We start from the raw sequence: 12583 nt of genomic DNA, 5'->3' as shown, positions 1-12583 counted from the left end.
GACATTACTTTGTCAACAAAGGTCCGTCTAGTCAAGGCTATGGTTTTTCCAGTGGTCATGTATGGATGTGAGAGTTGGACGGTGCATAAAGCTGAGCACCGAGGAATTGATGCTTTTGAACTGTAGTGTTGGAGAAGACTCTTGAGAGTCCCTTGGACAGCAAGGAGATCCAACCAGTCCATCCTAAAGGAGATCAGCCCCGGGTGTTCATTGGAAGGACTGATGTTGAAGCTGAAACTCCAATACTCTGGCCACCTCATACGAGGAGTTGACTCATTGGAGAAGACCCTGATGCTGGGAAGGATTGGGGGCAGGAAGAGAAGGGGATGACAGGATGAGATGGCTGGATGGCATCACCGACTCGATGTACATGAGTTTGGGTAAACTCCTGGAGTTGGTGATGGACAGGGAGGCCTGGCATGCTGTGATTCATGGGGTCACAAAGAGTTGGACACTACTGAGTGACTGAACTGAACTGAGTATTTCATTTTATACATACTATATCTTTTTTAGCCATTCAACCACCTATGGACATTTAAGTTGTTTTCATATCTTGACTACTGTAAATAATGCTGCAATGAACATACGGGTGCATATGTTTTTGAATTAGTGTTTTCCTGTTCTTTGGATAAATACCTAGAAGTGAGATAGCTGGGTGATATGCTTGTTCTATTCTTTCTCTGAGGAATCTCCATGCCCTTTCCCATAGCAGCTGCATCATTTTACAGTCCTGCCAACCGTCTAGCCTCTCCATTTGTTACTTCTTGTCATTTCGGTAATGGCTATTCTGCTAGGTTTGAGGTGATATCTCATTGTGGTTTTGATTTGCTTTTCCCAGGTTGTTAGTGGTACTGAACAACTTTTCACATGCCTATTGGTCATCTCTATATCTTTTTTGGAAAAAAAATCTGTTTCAGGTCCTCATTTCTTATTGGGTTGTTTGTTCTTCTGTTGTTGAGTTGTATGACTTCTTTATACATTTTGGATGTTACTCCCTTATTGGATATATAATCTGCAGTTATCTTCTCCCATTCAGGAGGTTACCTTTTTGATTCGATTGCATTTTCCTTTGCTGTGCAGAAGTTTTTTAGTTTGATGCAGTCCCATTTTTTCTCTTTTGTTTCCTTTGCCCATGGAGTCAGAGCCACAAAAACATCACTAAGGCCAAGGTCAGTGAGGTTACTGCCTATGTTTTTTTCTAGGAATTTCATGCTCTCAGGTCCTACATTCAAGTCTTTAATCCATTTTGAGTTAATTCTCATGTATGGTATAAAACAATGGTCCCGTTTCACCCTTTTGCATGTGGCTGTCCAGTTTTCCCAACATCATTTATTGAAGAGACTGTCCTTTATTGTATATTCTTTGCTCTTTTGTTGTAAATTAGTTGTCCATATATATATATATATATATATATGTGCGTGTGTGAGTTTATTTCTGGCTCTCATTTCGGTTCCATTCATCTGTGTGTCTCTTTTTGTGCCAGTACCATACTGTTTTGATGATTCCAGCTTTGTAGTATAGTTTGAAACAGGGATTATGATACTTCCAGCTTTGCTCTTCTTTCCCAAGATTGTTTTGGCTATTCAGGGTCCTTACAACTTTTAAAATTATTTGTTCTAGCTCAATGAACTGTGCCATTGGAATTTGGATGTGGATTACATTGTACCTGTACATTGGAATTTGGATGTGGATTACATTGTACCTGTACATTGGAATTTGGATGTGGATTACATTGTACCTGTACATTGCTTTGGGTTATTGTTGTTGTTCAGTCACTCAGTCAAGTTCAACTTAGTGACCCCACGGACTGCAGCACGGCAGGCTTCCTCGTCCTTCACCATCTCCCAGAGCCTGCTCAAACTCAGGTCCATTGAGTCAGTGATGCCATCCAACCATCTCATCCTCTGTCGTCCCCTTCTCCTCCTGCCTTCAATCTTTCCCAGCATCAGGGTCTTTTCCAGTGAGTTAGCTCTTCTCAACGGGTGGTCAAAGTATTGGAGCTTCAGCTCCAGCATCAGTCTTTCCAATGAATATTGAGGACTGATCTCCTTTAGGATGGACTGGTTTGATCCCTTTGCAGTCCAAAGAACTCTCAAGAGTCTTATCCAACACCACAGTTCAAAAGCATCAATTCTTTAGCACTCAGCTTTCTTTATAGTCCAACTCTCACATCCATCCATGACTATTGGAAAAATCATAGCTTTGGCTAGATGGACCTTTGTTGACAAAGTAATGTCTCTGCTTTTTAATGTGCTGTCTAGGTTTGTTGTAGCTTTTCATCCAAGAAGCAAGCGTCTTTTAATTTCATGGCTGCAATCACCATCTGCACTGATTTTGGAGCCCCCAAAAATAAAGTCTGTCATTGTTTCCATTGTTTCCCCATCTATCTGTCATGAAGTGATGGGACCAGATGCCATAATCTTAGCTTTTTGAATGCTGAGTTTTAAGCCAGCTTTTTCACTCTCCTCTTTCACCTTCATCCAGAGGCTTTTTAGTTCCTCTTTGCTTTCAGCCATAAGAGTGGTGTCATATGAATATCTGAGGTTATTGATACTTCTCCTGGCAATCTTGATTCTAGCTTGTGCTTCATCCAGTCCAGCATTTCACATGAGGTACTCTGCATATAAGTTAAATAAGCAGAGTGACAATATACAGCCTTGACCTATTCCTTTCCCAATTTGGAACCAGTCTGTTTTTCCATGTCCGGTTCTAACTGTTACTTCTTGACCTGCATACAGATTTCTCAGGAGGCAGGTAAGGTGGTCTGGTATTTCCATATCTTTAAGAATTTGCTTTGGGTAGTGTGGGCATTTGAACATTAATATGTGTCTTCTTTGATTTATTTCATCATCATCATGCAGTTTTCAGTGTATAGGTCTTTCATCTTCTCAGTTAAATTTATTCCAAGGTATTTTATTCTTTTTGATGCAACTGTAAATGAGATTGTTTTCTTAATTTTTCTTTCTTATATTCAGTTATTAGTATATAGAAATGTCACAGACTTCTATAAACTGATTTTGTATTCTGCAACTTTACTTAATTCATTTATTAGTTCTAACCATTTTCAATGATTGTTAGGGTTTTCTGTACATTGAATCCTGTCATCTGCAAATCATGACAGTTTTACTTCTTCCTTTCCAGTTTGGATGCATTTCATTTCTTTTTATTGCCTAACTGTTGTGGTTAGGACTTCCAGTACTATGTTGAATACAAGTGGCGGGTGTGGATATCCTTGTCTTATTCTTGATTTTAGAGGAAAATTCTCAGCTTTTCATCACTGAGTGTGATGCTAACCACTGGTTTGTTGTGTACGCCTTTTATTATATTCCTCTGTTCTCACTTTGTTGAGAGTTTTATCATAAATGGATGTTGAATTTTGTCAAATGCTTCTTCTGCATCTAGTTGATCATATGATTTTTACCCTTAATTTTGTGAATTTTGTAAATATTGTATCACTTTGTGAACATGATGTATCAGACTGATTAATTTGTGGATGTCAAACCATCTTTTCATCCTTGGGAAGAAAATCCCACTTGATTATGGTGGATGAGCCTTTTAATGGATTGTGGAATTAAGTTCGCTAATATTTTGTTGCGGATTTCTGCATGTATGTTCAACAAGGATGTTGGCTTGTAATTTCCTTTTTTTTGTAGTATCTTTGTTTGGTTTGAGTATCAGGATAATGCTGACCTCATAAAATGTGTTTGGAAGAGGTCCTCTCTCTTTTGTTTTTTGGGAGGAGTTAGCAAAGGATTGGTATTAATTTTTCATTGAATGTTTGGTAGAAATCACCAGGAAAGCCAAATGGTCCTTGGTTTTTGTTTGTTGAGAGATTTTTGATTACTGTCTTAATCTCTTTACTAGTAATCGGTCTATTCAGAGTTTTCTATTCTGTCATGATTCAGTCTTGAAAGATTTTATGTTTCTAGGAAAATACCCATTTCTTCTATTTGTCTAATTTGTGTGTAATTGTTCATAGTAGCCTCTTATGAGTCTTTGTATTATTTCCAAGTTATCAGTTGTAACTTTTCTTCTTTCATTTCTTATTTATTTGAGTCCTCTCTGTTTTTTCTTGGTAAATCTAGCTAAAGTTTTCTTGATTTTGTTTATTTTTTCAAAGGACCAGCTCTGCTTATTGAACTTTTCTGATTTCTTTTAGTTGCTGCTCATTTGTTACCACTCTGATTTTTATTATTTCTGGTAAAGGGCCAGCTTTAGCAAGCTAGGGAGGCCCTGGGAAAGGGATGGGAACAGAAGAACTTCCAGATGCCTAGAGGGGGAGGGAAGCAGATGATGCCTCAAACACTTTGCTAGGTTCTAAACCTGATATCATAACGGATAATTGTTACTGGACTTTTCTCTGCACTGGTTTCCTGTCTCCTCCCACAGTGATGTGAGTACCACTCCACTTCTCCAGCTCCCGGCACGGTCCCTGGCACCTAGTAGGCACCCAATAAAAATGTGTGGGCTATAGTTTGTTGTGATAGAAAGAGGAGAGAGAGAGAGAAGACTGGGTGTGGGTACAGTGTTCACACTAAGCCAGTGACTTTGCGTGACTCACAGTATCTCAGTGGGCCTGAATTTGCATGCCTGCCCGTGACAGGAGGAGAATATCTCTTTCCTCTCAGGGCTGTGAGGAGTTTAAATGATGGGCAGCCCAGGATGCTGGGGGAGCACCCCTCTGGGATCTGCAGGGTGAGGTCGCTGAGCTCCGCTGACTTGCTGGATGACATCAGGTAGGTCCCTTTAAGGATACCTAAAGGAACCTATAGTCAGCATTCTATCGTCTCCTCTTTAAAACAGGAAGACTAAGACCTTTACCCTTTCTCCTTCAAACCCTTTGATGAATGTGTACTGAGAACCTTACACGTGTCAGGCACTGGGCTAGTGCTGGGTTCACAGTGAACAAACAGCTACATCTCTCCTCTTCAGGAGCTTCCATTCCAGTGAGTGAAGCCAACAATAGCCAATTATATTGGTGTAACACCTAAATTGGACCATACAGAAAACTGAGCTCCGAAGAATTGATGCTTTTGAACTGTGGTGTTGGAGAAAACTCTTGAGAGTCCCTTAGACTGCAAGGAGATCCAACCAGCCCATCCTAAAGGAAATCAGGCCTGAATATTCATTGGAAGGACTGATGCTGAGGCTGAAGCTCCAATACTTTGGCCACCTGATGCAAAGAACTGACTCATTGGAGAAGACCCTGATGCTGGGAAAGATTGAGGGCAGGAGGAGAAGGGGACGACAGAGGATGAGATGTTTGGATGGCATCACCAGCTGAATGGACATGAGTTTGAACAAACTCCAGAGGGTAGTGAAGGACAGGGAAGCCTGGTGTGCTGCATGCAGTCCATGAGGTCGCAAAGAGTTGGACACAACTTAGTGACTGAATAACAACAACACCTAAACATATTGTTGTAACCAAGACTGAGGGTTATGAAGAAGCATAGGCAGCCAGAGAGAGGGTTGAAGGGGACCTACCCTAGATGAGGTCAGAGAAACCCTTGCAGAAGGGCATTCAAGTTGAGAGCCGAGGAAGGTGAGGCTTGATGAGAAGAACATTCCAGAGATGTGTGAAGGCATTCAGGTAAGGAGCTTCACATGTTGTCATGAGGAGTCACCTGAAAGCCAGAGCTGTCACAGCCCAAAGACAGGTAAGACAAGCGGTGGGCAGGGGCCAGACCACATGGTGGCTGGGGGGACCCCTTCAAGACACCAGTTGCATCCTAAGTACAACAGGAAGTTATCAGAGAATCTCCAATAGGATTGTCTTGGTGTCATTTAGGTTTTGAAAGACCACTCTGATTGCTGCAAGTAAAGTGGCTTGTCTGGGTGGGAGATGCAGAAGTCTAGTGAGTGATGAAGACAGCTTAGACCAAGATGATGGTGATGGAGATGGAGAGAAGTGGACCAGTGCGAGATGGGATCTCTAGACAGGATCCACAGGACTTGAATGGATGGATATGGGGGTGAGCGAGAGGATGCTGAGGGTTCCCCGTTTCTGTCCCAAGCAGCTGGGTGAGCGGAAGTGCTATTTACTCTGGCAAAGCAGGTTTGAGAGGGGAAAATGAGCTTGCTTCTGTTAATTTTCATATGTGTCAACTCTAAGATGTTTGTTCAACAACTGAGGGTCAATATCAAGGAAGCAGCTGGGGATCAGAATCAGAGCTCAGCAAAAGGGATCCATCTGGGCTGGAAGCTCATTTGACATTTCAGAAAATCCTATTAGCTTCTTTTTTAATTGGGAAAAAGAATATGTGCCAGTCATCATAAAATCAAACTATTCAGAGGGGTATAAAGTAAAAGAGTGAAAATCATGCTCTTCCTAGGCCTGGGTCACCCTTCCCAGACCAAGTCCTCGTCTTGTCTTAACTTGGGAGGAGACCCGGCTGAAGCAAAGGGGACTGGAAACTCAAAGCCGTTGGCAGCCCGGCCCAACCACTGCGCAAGGCCACGCTGGGCGTCAACTGTCTGAAAGAGCTGAGGGCAGTTGCCAGCAGAAGCATAAGGATCCTCACTGGTGGTACACAACCAGGAATAATAAAATGTTGGGCGCTCCCTTTGCGGCCAAAATAGAGGATTCATTCACTCAGTGATTCCCAACCTTGCCTTGTCCATTAGAGACTCCAGGGTAAATTTTTAAAGTAGCAATACCTGGGACCCACCCAAGCTTTCCCAAACCTGGGCACGGAGCTTGAAATTTGTATTTTGAAAAGCTTCCTGGTCTTCTCATGCAGCAGGTCCTTTGAGAAAGAATTTATACTCTGTACATATAATGGGATATTATGCAGGAAAAACAATGATAAAAAAAATGTAACTCCTGACAAGCATCTAAACCTATTATTCAGGTTTTATTTGTTGCTCAGGTTAAAATGCAGTTTGCGAAATACTATGTACAGTAGGGTTATATTTTCTTCCTCCTATTTATTTGTGTTTCTGATTTTACAACCACAAGCCTGGATTGCTTTTGTGATGAGGAAAGAATGAACGCAATGCCTTTCAGGGGGATAAGAAAGGGTGATGACTGAGAAGCTTTTTCTTGGTGTGATTCACAAGGTGACTGGGAGGAACGATCAGATTTCACTCCCTTTTTTCTTCAGAGGTTGTGTTGACCCGCCTATGTGCCCAGCCAGTGCTGGGAGCCGGTGAGCAAGCAGAGATGTGGCCCCGCCTGGTGGGCACAGAATCAAGCCAGGGAGACAGACACTAATCAAGTCTTTGCAAGGATAAGTAGGGGAACTGCATGCTGAACTAAGCTTCCTGAGGAAAGAAATATGGCCCTCTGAGAGAGTCTATCATAGAACTTAACCTAGACCTTGAGGTCGTGTAAGGTTGCCCTGAAGTGGTGACCTCTGAAGTTATTTCTAGTGGATGAGTAGGAGTTAACTAGGTTGACCAGTCCAGGCAGGGGCACAGCACATGTAAAGGCCCTGGGGTAGAAGGGAGCTTGGTGGATTTGGGGAACTGAAAATCTGGGCAGGGGTGGCTACAGTGCAGAGAGAGGGATGAGCAGGGGCTCTAAGAGAGGCTGGAGAATTGCCAAGAGCTAGAACACATGAGCCTTGCAAGCTCTGTTAGGGTTTTAGGTCTTGATCCAAAGAGCAATGGGAAGCCATTCGTGTCTCAAACAAGACGTCATAATCAGATCTGCATTTGGATGCGGACCACTCTGACTGCTGTGCGGTAAAACGCTGGAGCGAGCCCCTGGGACAGCACCAGGAGACCAGACAGGACGCTCATATAAAAGCCTAGGCAGGAGCCGATGGTGCCTGGAGTGGGGTGTTGAGAGATGCTCAGGAGACAACACGGGCAGTAACTGGTGACAGACTGGATACTCAGGTGAGGGAGGGGGACATTTCCAGGGTGACCCCCAGGTTTGTAGCTGATGCAACGGGGGTGCAGGTGAGGTGAGGAAGAGAGTGAGAGAATCAGGTTGGGGTAGATCATGAGTTTAAAGTGGGCAGGTTGAGTCTGAGGTGTGTTTGAGAGATCCAGGTGGAGCTGTGGTGTGAGTGGTTGGGTGCACCAGCCTGGGGCTCAGAAGAAGAGCTAGGCTAGAATGGGGTCCTCAGCCTGGGCATGGCTGACCTTGCGGGCTGGGTACTTTGCTGTCCTGGGCATTGTAGGCTGTCTAGCAGCCCCCAGAGCCTCTGCCCACTAAATGTCAGGAGCATCCCTCCCTAGATTTGACAACCACAAATGTCTCCAGACGATGCCGAATGTCCCTTGGAGGGCCAAACTGGCCCCTTGTTGGGACCCCGGGCCAGAGATATACTCTTGGGAGCCATCAGCATCTGCACGTGTGGATGAGATGACCTGGGGTGAGAGGACGGGATGAGGGGAAGAGAGGGTGCAGGACGGAGTGGTGGACAGTGCCAGCATCTAACGGCCAGCTAAATGACAGCAGGCGTCAAAGGAGCCTGGGGAGGAGACGCTTGAGAGGTTGGAGGAGAACCAGAAGCCAGAAGGTGAGAGAGTCTTGCCAGAAGGAGGGTGTGGCCAACCGCGTCAAGAGCAGCTGAGAGAGAAATCAAGACCCTGAGCCTGAACCGCGTCTCCCGAGTGGTGACCTTAGAAGCCTTGGCTGGAGTCCCTGGGCCAAGAGCCAAAATGGCCTGGGCTGAAGAATGAGGAGGAGGTGGGGAAAGGAGGGCAGTGAGTGTGGACAGCCCTTCCAGAAGTTTCTCTGTGAGGAGAAACAGGATGGTAGCTAGAATTGAAGGGCAGGAACGGAGAGGTTGTTTGCTTATGTTTTTGAGATGAGAGAGGCTTTAGCATTTTAAGTGTCTCTGGGAAACGCTCTGGTTGAGACCGTGGGGTAGTGGAAGGTGCTGGAGAAAGAGAGAGAATTAGTTGGAGACGAGAAGGAAGAGGACCCAGAGGACTGGGCAGACTGGCCCGAGCTGGGGAGTCGGCGGGCAGGGGTGGGGGACACTGAGGAAGGGGGGTGGGGGAGTTGGGCACACGTCGTGGGCAGTTTGAGGGTCCCCAGCTGAGAGTCGGGGAGGCCGGGCAGGTTGTTTGTGAACGGGGTGTTGGAGGCGTGGGGCCCGCGGAGAACCTTTGATACCAGGCTGTGGAAAGTGGGAGAGAAGGCTTAAGGAGACTATGCTTTTGAAAGGCCTGCTGCAGTTCTGAAGGGCTTCCCAGGTGGTTCAGACTGTAAAGAATGTGCCTGCAATGTGGGAGACCTGGGTTCCACCCCTGGGTTGGAAAGATCCCCTGGAGGGGGAAATGGCAACCCACTCCAGTATCCTTGCCTGGAGAAATCCCAGGGACAGAGGAGCCTGGCGGGCTACAGTCTATGGGGTTGCAAAAGAGATGAACATGACTTAGTGACTAAACCGCAATGCAGTTCTGAGGGCCTTTCCTGATGGAGTGGTTAAGCCTCTGCCTTGCAATGCAAAGGACACGGATTCGATCCCTGGTCAGGGAAGATCCCACGTGCCTGGGAGTCACTAACCCCGGGCACCACTACTAGTGAACCCATGCTCTGGAGCCCTTGAGCTGCAACTCCTGAGCCCACACTCCACAACTGAAGCCCACACGCCCTAGAGCCTGCGCTCGGCAACAAGAGAGGCCGTGGCGATGAGAAGCCCGTACCCCACAACTAGAGAAAGCCCAAGCGCAGCAACAAAGACCCCGCACAGCCAATAAATACATGTTAAAAAGAAAAAAACACACATGCAGTTCTGGATCCTAAGGAAGGGCTGCGTTGATGAGCTGCTCTCAACCTTATTCTTAATTTGCTGGATTCAAAACTGGCTCCATTCATCCCCACCTGTAAAACAGGAGTAATAATAGAACCTTCTTCATGAAGCTGTTGTGAAGAGTCAATTAGATAAAGCGTGTTAAGTGCTTACAAATGTGGTTTAAGAGCGCGACAGGGCAGCTCAGTAAGCATCCAGTTCAGTTCAGGTCAGTCGCTCAGTCGTGTCCAACTCTTTGCGACCCCACGGACTGCAGCATGCCAGGGCTCCCTGTCCATCACCAACCCCCAGAGCTTACTCAAACTCATGTCCATCGAGTCGGTGATGCCATCCAACCATCTCATCCTCTGTCATCCCCTTCGCCTCCCTCCCTCAATCTTTCCCAGCATCAGGGTCTTTTCAAATGAGTCAGCTCTTTGCATCAGGTGGCCAAAGTATTGGAGTTTCAGCTTTAGCATCAGTCCTTCCAATGAATATTCAGGTCTCATCTCCTTTAGGATGGACTGGTTGGATCTCGTTGCAGTCCAAGGGACTCTCAAGAGTCTTCTCCAACACCACAGTTCAAAAACATCAGTTCTTTGGCGTTCAGCCTTCTTTATGGTCCAACTCTCACATCCATACGTGACTACTGGAAAAATCATAGCTTTGACTAGACGGACCTTTGTTGACAAAGTGATGTCTCTGCTTTTTAATATGTTGTCTAGGTTGGTCACAGCTTTTAACATCATAACAGTAAGCATCCAAGGGCCTGGAAAACGTTCATGCTTTATAACCAACTGACCAGCAGGGGGCAGCATGTCTATGCCGGGGAGGACTTGGTGCAAACCTTCAGGGAGTGGTAACCACGGGACCAATGATGCAGGCTGGGGATGGCCCAGCCCACCATGGAGCCCCAGTACGGCGGGGAATGAGGTTGGGAGTGGGGTGGGGAGTGGTTCCAGCTCAGGTAGGGTGGGAGAAAGCTGGTAAAGACTCCTGGAGTGTCCCTGGGAATAGCCAGGACAGCTTCACGGGCAGAGGGGAGAAGAAGCCTGGGTGAGTCAAGAGGGAAATGGATCAATACTAGCTGTTTCCCTGGGCCTGAAGTAGAAAGAACCACGTGGGTGACCAGCGACATACTGGGGAGGATGAGATGTCGAATTCGGTCCAGGTTAAGAGTGAGCCTTGCTTAGGTAAGTCTGGGGAGGGAGGGCAAATTTAGGCAAAGTTGGCAGCCAGGATCTGGCACAATCAGGTCTGGGGGTGGTGGGGGGCATTGCCTTTCACCTAATGAACATGAAGATGGAAATCCTAAATAAAATATCTGCTAACTGAATCCTATGTTGCTGTTGTTTTAAAGTCACAGCCAGACGGGCTTTATCATATATAAGAAAGGAGAATTAACCATCAGAAAATTAACCTTCAAAAATTTTCCATGTTAATTAATAGAATGAAGGAGAAAAATCACATGATTATTTCATCAGAGGCACATAATCACAGAGAAGGCTTTTGATAAATTCAGCAATGATTTATGATTAAAAAATTATTTATGTACTAGAAAAAAACTTGCAAATTTTGATAAAAATCATATGTAAAAAAATTAGAACAGGGACTTCCCTGGGGATTCAGTAATAAACTTCTACACTCCCAGTGCAGGGGGTTCAATCCCTGATCAGAGAACTGGATCCCACGTGCTGCAACTGAGAGGTCACACGCTGCAACTGAAGATCCTGCACACTGCGAGGAAGGCCACGCTCTCACTTGCTACAGCTAAGACCTGGGCTGGAAAGAATCTTAGAACAAATACATTCTTTTTTTAAAACTTTTTATTATTTTGTATTGAGGTATAACCGATGAACAAAAAATATTGTGATAGCTTCAGGTGAACAGTGAAGGGACTCAGCCATACATATACATGGATCCTTTCTCCCCCAAACTCCCCTCCCATCCAGGCTGCCACATAACATTGAGTAGAGTTCCATGTGCTATTCAGCAGGTCCTTGTCGGTTATCCATTTTAAATACAGCCGTGTGAACATGTCCATCCCAAACTCCCTAACTGTCCCTTGCCCTCATCCTTCCCCCCAGCAGCCTTAGTTTGTTCTCTAACTCTGTAAGTCTCTTTCTGTTTTGTAAGTAAATTCACTTGTATCATTTCTTTTTAGATTCCACATATAAGGGATGTCATACAATATTTGTCCTTCTCGGTCTGACTTACTTCACTCAGTATGGCTGTCTCTAGGTCCATCTGTGTTGCTGCAAATGGCATCATTTCATTCTTTTTTATGGCCGAGTAATATTCCATTGTACATATGTACCACTTCTTCTCTATGCATCCCTCTGTCAATGGACGTTTAGGTTGGTTCCAAGTTGTGGCTATTGTAAACAGTGCTGCAATGGACATTGGGAGGCATGTATCCTTCAGATCATGTTTGTCTCTGGATGTATGCCCAAGAGTGGAATTGCAGAGTCATATGGTAGCTCTATTTTTAGTTTCTTAAGGAACCTCCATATTTAGAAAAAATATTTTCTTAATAGAGACTTCCCTGGTGGCTCAGATGGTAAAGCGTCTGTCTACAATGCGGGAGACCCAGGTTCGATCCCTGGGTGGGGAAGATCTCCTGGAGAAGGAAATGGCAACCCACTCCAGTATTTTTGCCTGGAAAATCCCATGGACAGAGGAGCCTGGTGGGCTACAGTCCATGGGGTTGCAAAGAGTTGGACACGACTGAGCGACTTCACTCACTCACTCATTTTCTTAATGGACAAACATTAGATGCCTCCAAGATCAGAAACAACTCAAAGATACCTGCTATCACAGATACTATACAATTAGCCTCAAGGTTCTAGCCCACATTATAAACAAAAGCAAAAGAAAGGTAAAGATTAGAA

The 12583-nt window shown here is 45.1% G+C and overlaps 1 non-coding gene across 1 annotated transcript; it reads left to right on the top strand.

The window, feature by feature from the left end:
• Positions 1-12234: 12234 nt before the first annotated feature.
• Positions 12235-12306, top strand: TRNAC-ACA (transfer RNA cysteine (anticodon ACA)). The gene has a single exon. It is a non-coding gene; the product is annotated as a tRNA-Cys (tRNA).
• The last annotated feature ends 277 nt before the right edge of the window (positions 12307-12583 follow it).

Source organism: Giraffa tippelskirchi, chromosome 3 (genome assembly GCF_054371585.1).
Source record: "Giraffa tippelskirchi isolate mGirTip1 chromosome 3, T2T-mGirTip1v1.2.pri, whole genome shotgun sequence".
Lineage (NCBI taxonomy): Eukaryota > Metazoa > Chordata > Mammalia > Artiodactyla > Giraffidae > Giraffa > Giraffa tippelskirchi.
This window is presented reverse-complemented; position numbering and strand designations above follow the sequence as displayed.